This window comes from Rhipicephalus sanguineus, chromosome 1 (genome assembly GCF_013339695.2).
Source record: "Rhipicephalus sanguineus isolate Rsan-2018 chromosome 1, BIME_Rsan_1.4, whole genome shotgun sequence".
NCBI lineage: Eukaryota > Metazoa > Arthropoda > Arachnida > Ixodida > Ixodidae > Rhipicephalus > Rhipicephalus sanguineus.
This window is the reverse complement of record NC_051176.1, coordinates 329,613,966-329,632,160: the sequence shown is the minus strand read 5'-3', so window position 1 is coordinate 329,632,160 and position 18,195 is coordinate 329,613,966. Positions and strand designations below refer to the sequence as shown.

Below are 18,195 nucleotides of genomic sequence, written 5' to 3'. Positions count from 1 at the left end.
GAAAAAGGACGGCTCTGTGCGGTTCTGTGTGGACTACCGACGACTCAATAAGATTACCCGTAAGGACGTTTATTCCCTACCTCGAATAGACGACGCCATTGACAGCCTGCAAGGAGCAGAATTTTTTCATCGCTCAATTTGCGCTCAGGGTACTGGCAAGTCCCCATGGCTGATGACGCTCGACCGAAGACAGTGTTTGTCACACCCGACGGCTTGTACGGGTTTAACGTCATGCCGTTTGGGCTGTGTAATGCGCCCGCGACCTTTGAGCGCATGATGGATACCATTCTGCGCAACTTGAAATGGCACACGTGCCTGTGCTACCTCGACGACATCGTCGTTTTCGCCCCGGACTTCTCCACGCATCTTCAACGCCTGCGGCATGTTTTGACGCGTCTGAGCGAGGCCAGGCTACAGCTGAATCTAAGAAGTGCCGATTTGCAGCACGGCAGCTGACGATACTAGGATACGTCGTGTCCAAGGACGGAATTCTCCCTGATCCGGCCAAGCTTCGGGCGTGACAGAGTTCCCCAAGCCTACGTCCGTCAAGGAACTGCGCAGTTCGTAGGATTATGCTCCTACTTTCGGCGCTTTATCCGAAACTTCGCGACTATCATATCGCCGCTGACGAAGCTCCTTGGCAGCAACGGGCCCCTCAATTTGTGGTCGTCACAGTGCGATGACGCTTTCGCAAAGCTCCGTCGTTTGTTGACGTCTCCTCCCATACTACGCCACTACGACCAACGGCCCCTACAGAGGTACACACGGACGCCAGCGGTGTTGGCCTCGGCGCTGTCCTTGCGCAGCGCAACCTGGGTTCCCTGAATATGTCGTGGCATATGCAAGCCGTACGCTTACTAAAGCCGAGACCAACTACACCGTCACGGAGAAAGAATGCCTGGCAATCATCTGGGCCCTTGCGAAGTTTCGGCCTTATTTGTATGGTCGCCCATTTGATGTTGTCACCGACCATCATGCACTGTGCTGGTTGTCGTCGTTGAAGGATCCCTCAGGCCGTCTCGCCCGTTGGGCACTTCGCCTGCAAGACTACGACATCCGCGTGCTGTACCGCAACGGACGCCAGCATGCTGACGCCGACGCCCTGTCGCGCTCTCCCTTGGCTGACGAAAATGCCCACAGCTCAGTGTCTCACTTTGCCGTTTCTTCCATCGACATTCACACCATTGCTACCGAACAGCGCAAGGACCAATGGATTGCCTCACTGATGGACTTACTGACTGATCCGTCAGCCACACCATCTACTCGCGCGTTGCGTCGTCAAGCCCACCATTTCGCCGTTCGCGACGATCTGCTTCATCGACGCAATTACAACGGCGACGGCCGCCGGTGGCTACTAGTAATACCCCGCAGTCTGCGTTCTGACATATGCGAGTCGTTCCACTGTGATCCGCAGTGTGCACACTCTGGCGTATCGAAAACCTACCACCGCATTCGCCAACGGTACTTTTGGCGAGGGATGTACCGCTACGTGCAGAAGTTCGTTCGCTCCTGCATCGACTGTCAGCGCCGCAAAACTTCAACGCACCTGTCGCCGGCAGGTCTGCACCCTCTACCTTGCCCTGACCGACCGTTTGGCGCGTTGGCATCGATCTGTATGGGCCACTTCCTCTGACATCCGCTGGTAACCGCTGGGTCATTGTCGCTGTAGACCACCTCACGCGATACGCTGAAACTGCCGCCCTCCCTGCGGCTACAGCGCGCGATGTGGCCTCGTTCCTGCTCCACCGATTCATGCTGCGTCACGGTCCGCCCCAGGAGCTGCTCAGTGATCGAGGCCGTGTCTTCTTGTCGGAAGTCGTGGAAGCCATTCTCAAAGAGTGCAACGTTGTTCACCGCAAAACTACTGCTTACCACCCGCAGACGAATGGCCTCACCGAACGCTTTAACCGCACGCTCGGCGACATGCTCTCGATGTACGTCGCCGCCGACCACACGAATTGGGATGTCATTCTGCCCTTCGTCACGTACGCCTACAATACCGCCTCTCAGAGCACTACTGGTTTCTCACCATTTTTCTTATTGTACGGCAGGCACCCGTCGCACACAATCGACACCATCCTTCCCTACAAGCCAGATCAATCTGAATGTGCGCCTATTTCGGACACAGCCAGGCTTGCTGAAGAATGTCGCGATCTTGTGAAGACCTTTACAATGCACGAACAAGAGCGGCAGAACAGCATTTGCGGTGACACCACCACTTCTGAGTCCACGTTCCTCCCTGGAGCGCTCGTGTGGCTCTTGGTCCCGACCACTGCAACTGGCCTCTCTTCCAAACTACTGCCCAAATACGAAGGCCCCTACCGTGTCGTGGAACGCACATCCCCGGTCAACTACCTGATCGAACCCATCGAACCATCTTCGGACATGCGCCGTCGAGGGCGCGACATTGTCAACGTGGAGCGCCTGAAGCCCTACCATGACCCGCTCATAGTGACAAGCTGCTAGGTCGCCAGGCGGCTCCCTTTTCGTACCCGGGGTAATTGTAACGAAGCGTTCGTAGTCGGTAATGGGTCGTCCTCTCGAGCGCCTTCTAGTGGGTCGCCTCTTCTCTGAGAGCACGCTCCTCGTGCAGAGAGTCGGCCCCACTTTTGACTGTCGCCGTCGCCGAGTGCCCGCTAATAAATGTCTTGACAGTGGGAAAAACGATTTTCCAAAGACATCGCTGTTTGAGGAATATTCTTTCAGACTGTATTTGTGCTTATGACGAGTAGGGCGTGACTGTGAATATGTGACGTACTTAGACACATCTACCTTGTAGTGGCCATGTAACAACTGGTACAGGAACCTCAGGCGCACCTCTTTTGCCCTAGTAGCTAGTTTATCAATGCCAGAAGAAGCCAGAAGGTTAGTGGGAGAATCTGTACGTTTAAACTTGTTGTGTACAAACCGTATGGCTTTGCATTGTACTGCCTCTAATTTACTAATGCTACTTAGTGAATAAGGAAACCAAACTACGTTGGCATATTCTAATACTGGTCTTACGAACATGGTGTAAGCCAAGAGTTTTGTGGGCGCTGGTACTATTCTGAGTCGTCTTTTTAGGTAGAGGCACTAGAAGAACAATATTCCGTCTGTCGCTCTTTCATAAAATTTTCTTTCATAATCAAGTACTTGGAGAGGAATTAATCTCAGGACCTGCTTACATCTCATCCCGTGTTGACCACCCAAATAAAGTAGCCATTCCTTTCTGCCGCACCAACCACTTTTTTCAATCATTTCTTCCGAAGACAAGCAGGGACTGGAACCACCTTCCCCCCTCCATTGCTGTCACTAAGGGCAAAGGGCTGTTCAAGTCCGCAGTGTTGAAACACATTATGTCGAAACACTGCACACTATTGTTTTTCGTTTTCTTTTTCTTGATTTTTTTCTTTTTTCAACTATTGTTATTTGTTGTATTTCCTTCACTGGTATTATTTTTGCCACGTTCATATTGTACTCACCCCCTCTGTAACACCCTCTGGGTCTTGAGGGTATACTAATAAATAAAAAATAAATAAATAAAGTTTACGCAGTGCGGCCGCAGTGGCATTAGCTATGTGTGTATCCCATCTCAGGTCAGATGTTAATGTAATGCCTAAGTACTTATGCTGCACAACATTAGTCAGTGGTGAACCATGAATGGTGTAAATGAATTCTGATGGATTCTGCTTATGTGTTACCATCATAGCTGCGGATTTTTTCACATTAATGGACATTTGCCATTTACCGCACCAGTCCACTAGCTTGGTTAGACATTCATTGAGGTTAATGTGGTCTGTGAAGTTGGTTACCTCCTTATAAGTAATGCAGTCGTCTGCAAACAGCTTGATATTACAGTCAATGTTTGATGCGAGGTCGTTTGTGAAAATTAAAAATAATAGTGGTCCCAAGGCGGAACCCCAGAAGTGACTGGGACTGTTTGATATATGACCTTCATACAGCACAAACTGTGAGCTTTAATCGAACTTTAATCAGAAGTACTTGAAAGGTGTCCCAAAGAGTACTAGCATATTCCAAAATAGGTCTTACACAAGTTAGATATTTCGTGTTTCTATGGCTAGAATTCGCACATTTTAAATTTTGTTGAATATAATTCAAGGCAACCGCAGCTTTGGCGACCACATAGCCCACATGTGCATTCCAAGAGCAGTCGCCTGACGGCATCACTCATAAATATTTATTAGTGAATTTTTTACTTAAAACGTTGCTCATTAAATAGTAGCTGTCGTCGATTCTTTTTTTCTTCTTATGGAACGCACATAGGAAGCACTTACCTGCATTCAAATTCATCTTCCATTTAAAACACAATTTACAAATACCTTCTAGGTCGGCCAGCACTTCAAGGACATCATGTTCATTCTTAATTTTTCTATATATGATACAGTAATCCGCGAAGAGCCGCATGTTAGAGAGTGCCTAGGTTAATGTCATTAATGTAATCCAGAAACAAGAGAGGCCTCAGGACAGATCTTTGGAGGAACCCTGACGTGACATCCAGCTAATCTGAATTGGTGCCATTCAGGACAACACGTTGACGGTGTTTTGACAGAAAGTTTTCTATCCAGCTAAAAACACTAGAATCTATATCGAGCGTTCGATGCTCTTGAAGTAATAAAGAATGGCAAACAGTATGAAATGCTTTGTGGAAGTCTAAAAATATGCAGTCTGTTTGCCCCTTCAAATTGATTGTAGATGCTAAGTCATTATAAAACTCAATTCGTTGTGCATATTGAAAGGGTTTGCAGCGCAAGCAAGGTAGTGCTGAAGGAAAGGCGTAAAAGCGAGGAACGGAAAGCAAAGAGGGACGACACGAGCGCTGTGTCGTCCCTCTTTGCTTTCCGTTCCTCGCTTTTACGCCTTTCCTTCAGCACTATCATGCTTGCGCTGCAAACCCTTTCAATATGCACTTTAACCAACTAGCCCAAATAGCCATTCTTCTTCAATTTGTTGTGTTGTACAGGAAAATTCCTTGTAAAGCCGCGTTGATTATTAGTTGGCAATGCGTTGTCCATTAGATGCTTCATGATAGCCTTGTATATTATGTGCCGTATGACCTTACAGGAAATCAATGTCAGCGAGATGGGTCGATAATTAGTAACTTCTTTTTTTAAAAGCGCCTTTAAGAATTGGGACTATAATTGCTACTTTCCAGTCTTGTGGCAACTGACCAGTGGTTAATGATTTGTCAAAAATTAATTACCATATATACTCGTGTAATGAATGCACTTTTCTTTCCGAAAAACTGAAGCAAAGTTGGGGGGTGCGTTTATCATGTGGGGTAAATGTTACGAAAACTTTTTCCGAGATGAGCAAAAATTCAATAAAAAAAAGTTGTGTAGCTTACCTTTTTCAGTAAACATACGCGTACACTATTTGGAAACAGTTTTTTTATTGCCCTTCACTCTTCGTCAGAATAGCTAGACCCATCGTCCAGGTTGCTAGCCACTTCGTTATCTTGCTCCCACACCTGGTCGTCCTCGCTGCCATCCAGCGCATTTGCAATTCGTCTTCTTAAAAGTCTTTGCGATCAAATCAGCTGGCAGTGAGTGCCATGCGTCCAAGATCCAGGAGCACACCAGCTCGACGGACGGCCTTTTAATCTTTCTGGTTGGCGTCAGGGTGTGCCCTCCATGGGCCATCCAGTCCGTATACAACTGGCGCACACTGTCTTTGAACGGCTTGTCCACACAAACATCAAGGGGCTGCAGCACCGAAGTGAATCCACCTGGAATGATGCGATCTTGGTGCGCAGCTCCTTCAGTTCGCGGCGTACGTTCTCTCCCAGGTGGCTGCGAAAACTGTCGAGTACAAGGAGAGAGGTTAGAAGCAAGGCGTATGCCGGCTGGGAAGTTGACCTTCGGCACGGTTTTTCATTTGAAGATAACATACGGTGACAACTTCCTGCCATATTCCATGATAGCCAGCATTACCGTGAAACGCTGGTTCTCGGCGCCTGTCGTTTTAACAAGCACACTGCGTGCTCCTCTCTCATTGACCGTCCTACTCATTGGCATGTCGAAATTGATGGGCGTCTGGTCCATGTTCCCGACTTGCGAGAATGAATGAATTGAACCTTTATTTCGCAGAAGAGGAAGGCTCAGAATAACAGAGAGCTGAGCTAGTTAATAAGTATTCATTCTAAAAAAGACAGGGCGTGCAAACACGGACACAAGAAAGAAGGATTGATAGGCGGGCGAGTTGGAACTTATCCATCTTTTGCGCAGCGCACGAAATTGACAAGGTACACAAGAGAAGAGGACGGGACAAGCGCTGAGTCGGGACACCACAAACACCACACATTTCTTCCTATCGCTTTCTGCAACCATGCTCGGACTTAACATAATGGATTTCCTTAAACGCTCAGCGACAGTGGCCACTACATCATGGGGATAACCTACATCTAAAAGACGCGTAAGCCGTGCGTTCAAGCTATCACTCATTTTGTGCTCACACGACTTGGTGAGGGCAGACTTAAGGCAAGACATGGTGATACCATTTTTTACAACCTTCGAGTGCTTCGACGAAAAGTTTAATAGCGGTTTTGAAGATCTAGCAGCATACTGCCAGCACACGTGGTTCTTCTGAAACATTAAGGAAATGTCTAGAAATTGTATTCCATTATTCTTAGGCAACTCTTTAGTAAAGTTCAGCCCTCCTTCATTTAATTGAAATTTTTCACTCACTGAGGTTACCACATTTTCAAAGCCCTCACCACTACAAAAAATCAAGTAATCGTCCACATAACAAAAAACGTTAATTACAGAATTACCTAAGGCACCTTCCAAAAGTTTGTAAATCTTGCTAAGGTATAAATCACTAAGAACCGGATGAACCTTAGAGCCAATACATATCCCTGATTTCTGCACATAAATGCCTTCCTTCCAACCTACCAGCAGTGATGGAAGTGACATTTTGCTTTTTGGAGCACATTCTGGAGCAGAAAAATTGCTAGTCTGGAGCAGCTATTTGCATTTTTGGAGCAGATGGCAAAATATTCCAAATGACTCCCGTTAAAGCATTATTTAAGCATCTCATAAGCATTAATACTTATTATTAAACATATTGCACATACAGTTATCACTGCAAATTGCAACAAACAAATAATTAAACAGATGGGTGGCCACTGAACACTAAGTAAGATGAGCTATATGCTTAAATTTTTGGGTACTTGTGGCAGAAATGATATAAAACCGATAAAGCTAAGCCCCAAATCATAAAAGAAACCACAATCACGTACAGCAGTTTAATAATCGGTAATAGAGCAAAGCAATCTGTTATTTTCATATTTGACCAAAATAGCCTGCATTTAAAACATAAAAAAAAAAAGAAACTAAGTGCAGATAGGCTGAAAAAACAGCCTTGCCATTTCTTGTGGCAAAAATGAGGCTGGAGCTGACAAAGTGATTAATATGACAATGCCACTACTTGTGGCATTGTCGATGTGCTAGTATGGAGCTAGTATAGAAACTCCATACTAGCATACTATACATACTATACTCGCGGACTTTTCTTGGCAATGAAGGAAAGGCTACGGGGGCGGAGCTACTGCACATGTACTGCTCCGCGACGTAGTCTGATTTGGCACGCGTTTCGAATTTTGTTTCAGTTTGTGAACCATCCGTATCTCCTGTGATGGCTGTTCGATTATTCGATCGGCAATGGTCAAATAATAACATTGCATACTATTTGCTTCGTCTGCTTAGACAGCCATTTGTTAGTGAAATTCGTCACAAGCTCCTTTGGTGAGTCATTGGAAAAGCTAGAGGGTGACAAGTGCTCACCTGAAGACGAAGACGCTATTTTGACTGTGACGCTATTTTGACTGTGACGCTATTTTGAACGACATTTTGAAGACGCTATTTTGAACGTTTTCACACGTGCAAAAACATGAAAAGACACTGCGTAAAGTAAAAAAAAAATATTAATTTTATATCTCCTTGGTGCGTGCTGCGTTTCAAAGAGTGTCTTGTAGAAAACAGAGTAATGTTGTTGTTTTTAATTCTCAAGCAGAAAACACGGCCGCAATTGTGGGACTATATTCTTCAGTGGTAGCACACGCGTAGTTTGGCTCTGCAGCCTTCTCTTGATTGCCAAGAAAAGTTGTCTGCTAGTGCAGAATGATAGTGGACAGCTTGTTTTTTGTTTCGTTTAGGCTCGCTGGATGATCATGTGCTTAAAGTTCATTGTCTTCAGTTTACCAGCGCCATTTTGGAGCAGGTCCGGAGCAGTTACTAACAAAAATTACAGTTTGGAGCAGCATGGAGCAGCATTTTTCCTTTGGAGCAGTTTGGAGCAATTGGAGCAGCACTTCCATCACTGTACCAGCGTCGACTTTAAATACATGGAAAGAATTTCTGGAAAAGCCCCGGTAGAAACACCACATTTATTGGTGAAAACCGTCTCGTGCCCTTGTTCATTAATACATTCATTAACACATTTTAACAAGTCCTGGCCACTGTCGCTGAGCGTTTAAAGAAATCCATTATGTTAAGTCCGAGCATGGTTGCGGAAAGCGATAGGAAGAAACGTGTCGTAGGTATACCGTACATTCATTGCGTACGTATTTACTCGATTCTACCGCGCCCTCGATTGTAACGCGCACCCGTTTTCTGCAACCACAAAAAAAAAAGGAGTAATACATCGATTGTAACGCGCACCCATTTTTCGTGAGAGAAAAGAACAAAAAAAGTCCGTAGGAGTCAAACGTTCCCATTCAGAAGAACAAGTATTTGGGTTTTAAAGAACTAAAGTTTCAAAAAAGTAAAACACAGTCAAAAGGCGGGCATTGCCGCTAAAACTGTCACCACTACGGCAGCGATACGAGTCAGGTAATGGATCAGTCCTCGTCGCTGTCGGACAACTCCTTGTCGCCGTCAACGCTCTTCGATTTCGGGAAACCGGCCCTGCTTTGGTCCACTGAAACCTTTTCGTGAAGCTTTGCTGTAAAAAATCTTTTGCTTCTGTTTGCGCCAGTCTCGCACGCACGTTTCAAGAACTCCGAATGACCGCGATGGGGCCCGATTTCCGTCCGTCTCTGCACATGTAATAACTATTCTTTTAAATGCTGTATCGTGGTGCACTCGTCGAGTATTTGGAATCGGCACTTCCATGCCGTCGATGCGAACACAGAACAGGATGACAATCTCCTCAGCACACGTACGAAGTGAAACAATAATGGCAGAAATGCATGCAGAAATGGCCAAGGCGCGTAGGAGGCGGCCATTTTGAAATGCCGATGGCAATACGATAACCGCGTTTTTTTTTTGTTTTTTTTTCGATACTCGATTCTAACGCGCATGCGATTTTTGGACTCGTTTTACCAAAAAAAAGGTGCGCGTTAGATTCGAGTAAATACGGTATCTCACAGGCTAAAGAAAGTAGGAAGTAGATATGGCGTTAATGTTGTTTTCACGGCTGCCAATAAGCTAGGTAAGGTATGTGCCGCTGTGCAGAGGAAGAATGAGCGAGTAAAAGACAAGAAGCGAACTGATATTTGTTTCATAAAACACACAAACAAATTCACTGATTGCCGTACAATTGTGGTGTATAAGGTCCCATTCAGCTGCGGCTGCTTCTATGTAGGACAGACGGGCCGCTGCATTAACCAGAGATTATTAGAACATAAAAGATCACTAACCGGAGGCTCACCTTCTAATCAATCGTTACATTGTCGAGATTGTAAGTGCACGCCAAAATTCAATAAATGCGAAGATCGGTACTGGCATAGGAATGAAGAAACGCGTCTGATGATTGAGGCATGGCATATCGAGAATAGTGGTAGCGCATGCGTGAGCCAACCGTCGATTGACTTGCATAAAGATGAAATCAAATGCCTTAACAGTTATCTTTCGCATAGGCCCCCACGCGTGCCGGATGGATAGGTTCGCCTATTGCATGGGCATGCGCTAGAGCTGTGCGAATAGTAAAATTTTGGGTGCGAAGCGAATTCGAATAATAAAGATTGAGTGCGAATCGAATCGAATAATTTCGAATAATTTTCGAATATTTCTCAAACATTTTTCGAATAATTCGAAGTGAAATTACAGAAAAAGTTGCAGAGAATTTCTAAGTATGTTCTTGTGAGATAACAACATGAAAGTGTTCCTTTTTGCGAGGTTGATGAAGCACTGATGGGGTCATATTTCATAGTTGTCTTTCTTATCAAGAATGAGGCAATGTAGAGGCCGAATTGTATTTATGTTCATGATTTGGTGCAACCACAGTGTTGCCGACAACACTTTACACGTGATAGGCAGAGATGCCATTTCCTCAGCCTCTCCTCCTCTTTCAACAGCTGTGGAAGGCCAACTGATGTGGCGGACAAGGGTGTGCTCCCTTCAAGTCTGGAGTTCCAAATCTGCCTCGTAGATGTCGATATATAAGAACATCTGAAATTTTGGATGCTAAAAAGCTTCGGCATCCAATTTTTCGGACTTCCTGCCCAAATTTCAGGTCCAAAACAGTATTAATTGAGCCCCCAACTCTGCCACATCTTTCATCTCCATATTGGAACCAGCGTTTTCTTGAGTTAATACATTTGCGACCGTAGCGGAGCTTGAAAGGCAGCTTTGCCGCAATACGGGGGTGTGATGAGGTGAAGCATATTGAAAAATCTAGGGACCTCTTCCAAACGGACGTTGTCTCTTGGCTAAGTTCGACCGTAACGGACCTTGAAAGGCAGCTTTGCCGCAATACGGGGGTGTGAGGAGGTGAAGCATATTGAAACTCTAGGGACCACTTCCAATCGGACGTTGACTGTCTCTTGCACCCTGTTTATCTTCTCGTGAGGTGAATTCCCTGGTTGTTATCAAATTGTTGTTTTTTATGAAAGAGTGTTCACGTGACTGTCGTGCGCAAAACTGGTATATGAATCGGCAGGAGACTGAAATAAACCATTGTTGTTAGTAGCGCCAGTGTGTGTACGTCTCTTCCTTCTGTCCGTGTCCTCGTATGCGCTCAACTCATTCAAGTATGACTGTCTCTTGCCTAAGTTCGACCGTAACGGAGCTTGAAAGGCAGCTTTGCCGCAATACGGAGGTGTGATGAGGTGAAGCATATTGAAAATCTAGGGACCACTTCCAACCGGACTTTGTCTCTTGGCTAAGTTCGACCGTAACGGAGCTTGAAAGGCAGCTTTGCCGCCATACGAGAGTGTAATGAGGTGAAGCATATTGAAAACCTGAAGGGGTCACTTTCAACCGGACTTTGACTGCATTTGTCTTTGGGAAGTTCGAATAGTAAAATTTCAGTGCGAATCGAATCGAATAGCATACACTATTCGAAAAATATTCGAAATTTCGAATATTCGCACATCCCTAGCATGCGCAGATAAGTTTTCGTGCCTTCTTTCTTTTCGGCCATTGTGCATCTATTCAGTTGTTAGTCGGCGTTTGTGGTGTCTTGACTTCTTTCTTGTGTCCGTGTTTGCACGCCCTGTCTTTTTTAGAAAGAAGGCTCTCGGCCGCAGTTTGGGAATAGGTGGGGAAGGAATTCTTGGGTGAACAGCATAAGCACAATAAACTAACATCGCATTCTATTAAACTAACGTCAGTTGGTGTGAATCCGTTTTCGGTAAAGATTCAATGGAGTCGCTCTCTCACGAGATGGTGTGAGAGAAGAAATTCTCGGTCCCACCGCAAGCGTATCACAAACCTGTGAAAGTCCACTACCTTTTCTTCATAGCAACGAGACAGTCGCTGACAAGGTGATGTGCGCCTCCTCAAGCACAGTCCGTTGTGCTGCATGAAGTGTGTTGTCCTCCCATTACTCGCTTTGAAAGCTGGGGTCACGAGGCCATGCTTCCTGCTTGTGGCTCGCGCGTGCATCCTGATCATTTCGTGCGAAACGACACAGCCTTCCTTCCGCAGGTCCCGGACATATTCTAAGACCTCTTCTTCCACAGCAGGAAACTTTCTGGCCTTCGGTCCCCTAAAGGCACGCCATGCCTTATTTGTAGTGCACAGCTTGTCGTGCTGCTTCTGCCGGTAACGCACACGGACTACGCATCAAATCCGAAATGCCTACCAGCAGCACGATTCCCGTGCTCAAGAGCGTACTCCACAGCCAGCACCTTGAAACCGGCCATACGTGTAGCTCGCATTTCAGCCCATCGTTCACGGCAAAATGCAAGACAGGCAGAATCAACAGGCGAGGAGGCGCCATGCGTAGGTTCGCGGGACTGCAGCAGATGAAAGTAAGGGGTGCGTTTATTACACGGGAGAAAAAAAAATCCAAATATTGACAACTAAAGTTGGGGGTGCATTTATTATGCGAGTGCGTTCATTACGCGAGTAAATACGGTGAAGGCCAAACGAAACTGGGTGAGCACACTGTTTTAAAATTCCTGGGGAAATAGTGCCATCAGGACCAGTAGCCTTACTTTCATCTAGGTTCTTTAGCGGAGATTCAATGCCACTAACACTAAGTTCAATTGGTTGCGTAAGAGGAGCGCTGCTGTTTATTGATTGTGGGATTCATGGAAATTCAGAAAATAAAGAGTGATGGAAGTATCTGTTTAAGTGCGTTTATTTTTTCTGCATCATCAGAAAGAGTGCGTACATTGTAAATAATTTCATTTGTCCTAACAGGATCAGACCCACATGCCTTCAAATATTGCCAGAAAGGTTCGGGGCTTATTTTCATTTTATTATTTAGTCGTTTAAAATAACGTTCTTTTGCATTTTTCTATAGTTTTTTCGTACTTGCGTGTTAGTTCCTGTACCCTTTTAACCCTTTGTGGTCCGTTGTCGGGCCCGACAACGCAACACGGTTTGCAGCGGTCCGTGGTCAGGCACACCTGGACAAGTACTTTTGCGGTTGATTCACGCGTGCGTTTCGCTATACATTATACACCATTTATAAATGAGTAAGTAAACTTTTTTTACTCGAGCATTGAGTCGTTTAGCTTCATACCAGAATGGACGGAAGGTAGTTTGGACCACAAAGGCTTAAAATGCACTGATTTTTTGTTGTTTTTTATATTTTTACACCATATGCCTTCGTTTTCAGACACAGACTCACAGCTTCACCTGAATCTGAGGGAGCCTGAGTGAGTCAACTCATGAGTCCATTGGCATAAAATTAGCTTTTTCGATCATAGTGTCAATCCTTTTTAATGCCAATATCTGACATAATCGGTGCTCTACGATACACCTTTTGATCATGTACCTTCAAATACAAGTTATCATCATATATCATATATCATCATCATCATATATCAGCCCAGTAAGGGCATTTTTATGAAATACGCGACTCACGTGTGATATTTTCATCAAGAACTTCCAATGAAAGAGTTTGCAGGGGGAAGTCTTGGCACCCCTTCCCCTAACTCACGCCTCTGATCAATAAATATTGAGGTGGCGCTCATTGCTATAGTCAGATACAACTTAAGAAGGCAGGAGAGGCCCCACCCAGACGACCGAAGCGCGGCAACCAATCGCCTCCGCGACTAAAGAAATAGTCCTGCTCATGCACACGCTGATGTTCTCTGAAGGTGGAGCCCCCGGCCGTCCCGCTCATGACGTCAGTCCCGAGTGCGCACCCATTGATGCAGGCTTGTGTTCATCCGCCTTTGAGGAGGAAATGCCGCTGCCTTCTAAAGTTGTACCCGACTATAGTGTGCTGAGATACGTGTGAATTGACTTCAGTATAAACGTAAGCAGATAGGAGGCTGATAGTAATGCTGAAAATTACTAGATAGGACCATAAGTCGGCAATAAAAGGTGGAGCTCACTCGGACTCACTCAAGAAATATATTTTGCGCCTAAAGCTCACTCGGACTCAGACACACCAATATTTTCCTCAACTGAGCTCACTCGGACTCAGACTCACTGAAATTTTCGTCACCTGGACTCACTCAGACTCAAACTCGCCAAAATAATACTCACTCAGACTCACGGCCCGATCTGAGTCTGAGTGAGTCGACTCATGAGTGAGTTTGCCGACCTATGCGTCTAGTCACGGCCACCTGGATCGGGGCGCGCGGCGGTGTTGCTCCGGCCGTCCCATTCGGCGCGCGCCCCTTTGAAAAAATGTAATTGAGGTAGTTCAGCCGCGCGCCGCAACGCGGCGCTCTTCTCCTACCCCCTTGTAGGGTGCCTCAATGACCGCGTGCGCGCGCATCGAGGCACCCTAACCCCCTTGCGGATGATGCCGCGCTCGCCGCGCCGTAGACAGCCGCAGATGTGTTTGCAAAAATGCACACTGGACATTGTGCACGTGGTGACTGGAATCAAGGTACGCTGTTATGTATTGTTAATCGGGCTTTACACAGTGTGTGTTGTTCTCTGTAGCATATTACCGTCGAGATAGAGCCAAGCAGCGTGCTTAGGCGACTTCGTATGGCGCGGTGCGTTCATATCCCATGACCACGGCCGCTACATAAGTGCCATATGACACATGTATTGTGCCGAGTACGTGATTTGCCGTGCTTCTCATTCTTTATTTTGGCGCTCGTTTCTCCCACGGCCGCCTGGACCGGAGCGCGCCATGCTTCTTTCTAAAGGAAATACATTTCGTCGTCGTCTGCACTGCATAGCTATCTTCTGCGGTCGTTGCTGGAAAACTAAATTGCGGTAATGATAATGCTGTAGACGTTTTCACCTTGCCGATGGTAGGCAACATTTTGGTGGGCACGTCTTTTTGCATTGTGAAGTTCCCACGATACGACAGTGATGTGAATGAGACGTTCTTATTTAAGCGCAGGCCGCATGTAGGCGAATTTGAACGCGAAAGCGATGAGCGCGCGCTTGTCGCCTGCGAATTAGCTAAGGGTCGGTCGCGCAATGGCCACTTTCGTTTTGGTATCGCCTGTCGTTTTAGCGCGACAGCATGGAAGAACCCGTTTCGCAGTAATTCCGGTGTCGGCGGCGGTGTGTGTGTGTACGTTCGTGTGCGTCTGTGTATGCGCGCAGATATCGCTGTCGCATTTAACTCTTAAAGGCGAAGCTTAAGGGTCCCCCAATTTCCACCTCCATTATTGCGTGCATGCGGTTTGCCCTTTAAGATTCGAACTAATCTACCGGTTCGTTGGCTGAGCGGCTGCTGATAAGGCTTTCTGCGTCTAGCATATATGTTTTCATATGCATTTTCACATTGTCATACCACGTTGATTTCAGGCAAGTAATTTGTTTTTTAGTCTGCGTTGGGATTCCGTGTGTAATTTACCGTGTTCTTCAGAAACGTGCCGTACTGCTGCGTGCCTTACTGTAAGTCAACACCAAGGAATATTACGTTGCCTCGACGCCAAAGTGGCATTCCTTCCAGCAGGTAAAGCTCGCGCACTCAAGGCCGCAGCATCCCAAGGGAAATACGCCAACCTCCTTTAAGCAGCGGAACCAACCTTCGGATCGTTTACCCTATTCTGGAAGCACTCAGAAAAAAAAGGAGTTTTTAATAAATCTCGTGCTTTCCTTCGCATGTATACTTCTTACTGATATGCTGCACTTAAGAACACCAAAACAATTTTCTTAAAAAGTGACTCACGGGTGTTTTCGCTTCGGTCGACCATCATCACGACAAGGACTGGCGCACACACACAAAAAAAATAAAGAATATAGCGATAGCCGCCATCCATTCTTTTATGTGCTTTTTGTGAACGTGGCGGAAGTGCTATGCTAACCCACGGTTACTCTACAGCGATATCTTCAAGGCGCCGCTATGCGCCGCAAACCTTCCCGCATAGAGCGCAAAGGAATGGAGGGGTAGTAGGCGCGCGCCGCGGTGCGGCGAAAGGAGTGGTCACGCCCCTTTCTGCAATTACGCCTCCTCCGTCCGAATGGGACGGCCGGAGCAACACCGCCGCGCGCCCCGATCCAGGTGGCCGTGGTCTAGTGTAGGGATGGGCGAATAGTGAATTTGAGGTCCGAAGCGAATCCGAAGCGAATAGTGATTTGGTCGAATAATTTCGAATCGAATAGTTCGAATAGTATTTACCGCATATTGAGAAAAATGAGCATTTTTGTCATGACCCTTACACAATATTTTTAAGGATTGGAATTAGGTATGAGTGAATGTCACTTCTTTGGTTTGAAATGAAGTGGAAGCAGCCTTGAATAGTATCAAGATTTGAATAGCAGTAGGGTGCAAGATATAAGTGGTGCAATATGTTGCAATTTAAAAATTACTATACTTAGCGCATATAAGCCCATATAACATGCTTTTAAACTTCAAAAAAATATGTACATTTAACCTTGAAGTGTGGCTTCGCGGCAGTGCTGATTTCCCCTGGATGGGTTGTTTCACGGGACAGCAACCAGGCGCTGCAGTGAAACCATCTTTACAGGGGGTTACGTGCGGTCAAATGTATGCATATATTCGTTCATTTCGAATACTTCGAAATTTCAGATATTCTAAATTCGTATCGAAGCGAATTTGAATACTGTAATATTCGTTCGAATATTCGAAACGCCCGAATATTCGCCCATCCCTAGTCTAGTGCACATTCGCACTGTACATGCAACACTTGTGGGAAGAGCCGACAACGCTACAACTGCTTTAGAAATTTTAATTACATGAACAGCACTCACCTACAGAAACAACTGTGGTGTGAGCTGCACGTCGGCAAGCATGCCAGCTCTAAATCCCACGCAGTTAAGGTACTGCGCAGTTATATAAGCCACTCCCAGATCGCGTGGATAAGCAATAGCGAAAACCTGCAGAAAGAACAGTGGTGTGAGCTGCATGTTGGAGCTGCTTTCTTTTATAATAAAGAATTCAGTCGTCAGTCAGTTCTGGCATTTTTCCTACATCCTTGTGAGCTGTTCTCCTTACAAAATTTTTTGGCAGTGCTGGGCGCCACCTAGGACCCCACACTTCAAAGGTCCCCACTGGGCCACACCCATGCTTGCAAAATGAGAATATACTTGAACCATCTGAACGTTTTGTGCCAGTGGCACAAAACAAATTTAAAGGGAGAACACGTCTTATACAGGTAAACCTCGATATAACAAATTTCTGTGAAATGAAAGTATCGCTTTCATTTTACAAAAAGTCCTGTCCTCTTTCTGTGGTCCCTGTCTTATCAGTGCTATGGCTTCAATGAACGTAACGAACCAACTAGCCCAAAAGTCTGTCCTCGCTAATGAAGTATTTCATTTTTCACGTCTTCATGTCCATAGAGCACCATGTAATTTGTAAACCTCAATATAATGAAGTGCATTATCTGTGATTTCAATTATAACGAAGTTTCAGTGCTGCCCTAGTGGATGAACGAGGCGATAAATTGAGACTTCTGCTTAGGCCAGTGGTCATGTGGTTGAGGTGCATGCGGTTTTTTCCAAATGCTTATCTTATATTAACACAGTGCATTAGACGTGCATTTCTTTCGGGTTCATGTGTGATGTTTGGCCACCACGAAGGGTATTTCTTTGCCGGCATATCGTCAAGCCACAGTCACCGGTTCAAGAAAATTTATTTCTTTTTTCGCGTTATTGAAGTTAGCTTTTTGTACTGCTGCATTATTAAAACACTCTTCCGGCACTTCCCGTACATGAAAAGAAGCCTCTGGCAACTATCCTTGCTTAAAAGGTTGAATTTCAATTTAACTAAGTTTCAATACAACAGTAAATTGCCGATTTTACCAACTTCGTTATATCAAGGTTTAATCGTAAAGGCTTTGTTGAAATGTTTTGTCGGGGTCAAATAAAAACACTCTCTAAAACAGGCAAAACCAATATGGCAGATTGCACACATCAAGAAAATTGCAACTTCCTAAAAACTTCATTAGCGGTTGTCCTGTTCCTTTCTATGTCATCCTTTGTGCGTGTTCGCTAGCAATATGGAAGCATACAATCAATACCAACTAGCCCAGCTTAATGCATTAACGATTCATACCAAACACACGTTTCATGGGCTGTGGGACGCACCTTCTGTCAGGCTCTTCCAGACACCAACGAACGCCAGAAAGATGATGAAAGATGCTGTGCCAGTGCTGCCTGGCAACAGTGTTCCAGGGAAGGCCTCAGCCACAGTTTCCTACTATAAAACTCTATGCTTACACGTCACTTAGACAACTCTGGAAGGAGGCTCTGCTTTTCTTTTTTATTACAGATTTAAAACCTTAGAGTGACCTTTTCTTGAAAAATAAATTGCCCTAGCTTTTTAGAGGGACAATAAATGTAGAAAAATGTATTTTCCATAGGTATAGATTCATCGCTTATTCACTAATAATAAACCAAAAATGACAAAGAAAACTAT

At 45.6% G+C, this 18,195-nt stretch overlaps 1 protein-coding gene across 1 annotated transcript in view; it reads left to right on the top strand.

Moving 5' to 3' along the window:
* LOC119379533 (WASH complex subunit 2) overlaps window positions 1–18,195 on the top strand; it is a gene marked incomplete at its 5' end in the record, with an annotated part of 624,148 nt that overhangs the window by 459,038 nt on the left and 146,915 nt on the right.